We start from the raw sequence: 1,731 nt of genomic DNA, 5'->3' as shown, positions 1-1,731 counted from the left end.
CTTAGGGAACAAAATGGAAATTTTCCCAAAAAAAAACACCTTTAAAAGCTACCGTAAAAACTATTGCACTTTTAAATAAACAATTAATACATGGTAAAGTAATAACCAGCCATTTGAAACCGCGGTAAATAGTTAAGTGAATAAAAACACATAGGAGAATTGGAATTTAGAAAGTAAAAATTGATCTAACTGCATAATTTTGTATATTTGGCAGTTCAATACATTTTTAACTACTATTATGGACTTGATATGAATTTGAAACCAGTTTGAAAAAAACTTCGATGATATAATAGTATATTATATATAGTTCTCACAATTTGTATATATATTTACACTGATTTATTCATAGTTAGATGGTTCTTGAATTATTAGTCCGCATAAAATCGAAATTCATGACTTTGTTCATTTGTATTTAATTTTTTGGCTCATTTGACAAAATCGATATGAGACTTATTTAATATTTTTAAATGGTAGCTCAATTTTTTTTAATCTTATGTGAATATTATTGGTAATCTAATCATACACAATTGATACGTTATAGAAAGTCAGAGTTAAAACGATTTCATGCCATCGTTGAAGTTGTTTATTATTTCTAATATTATCATTATAGAAATTTTCTCTGTCAAATGCTAAGTAAATGTCATTCTTTACCTCTTTTTCCTATTATGACATGTTACTTTTTCATGAAGTATTTATTTTTTTTAAATAAAGTTCAGCTTTTTCCTAAGATTTTTGTAAGACAATTACAGATTTGGTTATAATTACCAACTCGAATCTTTTGTAAATATTTTAAATATTCAAAAAAGTTTCTAAATAAAATTATCTTTATTACTAAACGAATTTCACCAAGTAGTTAAAATCGAACAACTTAGATTTTTTCCTCACAAAGATTAATTTATGTTTATAAAATATACAATTTTAACATTTTTGTACGTTTATTATATGACTTTTTTTTGCTTTATAAATATTTTAAAAATAAATATTCATTATAACATTATTTTTCTATTTTTATGTTAGTAAAGAATAATCGATAAATTATTAGATCCACTACTATTAGTATTTTTTTTTCTTATAAAATATTAAATTTACTTCTATTAGGATTACTTTGTCATAAATTATTCAGCTAGTCTCACTTGTGACGGACACTATCCGTCACATGTGAGTGACGGGTCACTTCCCTCTTACACAAATGCAAGTGGGAGGCAAGTGGGGCGCTCCATTTTCGCCCCACTTGCCCTCCCACTTGCCTCTGTGTGAGAGGGAAGTGACCCGTCACTCACTTGTGATGGATAGTGTCCGTCACAAGTGAGAATTTGTGTAAATTATTAGATCTACTTTGAGAATTTTCTAATAAATTATTAAGAGGAAAAAGCTAGATCTACACTTATTTGGAATTCTTAAAAAGTTGGACTCTCTAATATGGCTCGAAAAGTTTCTGCTTTATATATATATATTGATTATAAGATGTTAAAATATGTTATCTACAATTGTTGTAAAAAAACTGTTTGGTAGCTTTTTTAATTAAATAAACATGTTGCAATTCCTGGTTTTCTTTTATTTCAATAAAATATTACTCGTATATATTCAACAAATGTTGCAATTCCAGTTAACGGGCAAATGTTGCAATTCCAGTTAACGGGAGGGAGTTGGTTATACACAAAAATATCACAAATTAAACAAAGATTATCGTCGATATGCAATCACTATTCCAATCCTTGAAATAAAGTAGTT

Source organism: Silene latifolia, chromosome 7 (genome assembly GCF_048544455.1).
Source record: "Silene latifolia isolate original U9 population chromosome 7, ASM4854445v1, whole genome shotgun sequence".
Lineage (NCBI taxonomy): Eukaryota > Viridiplantae > Streptophyta > Magnoliopsida > Caryophyllales > Caryophyllaceae > Silene > Silene latifolia.
The sequence above is the reverse complement of the archived record's forward strand: the minus strand, read 5'-3'. Positions refer to the sequence as shown.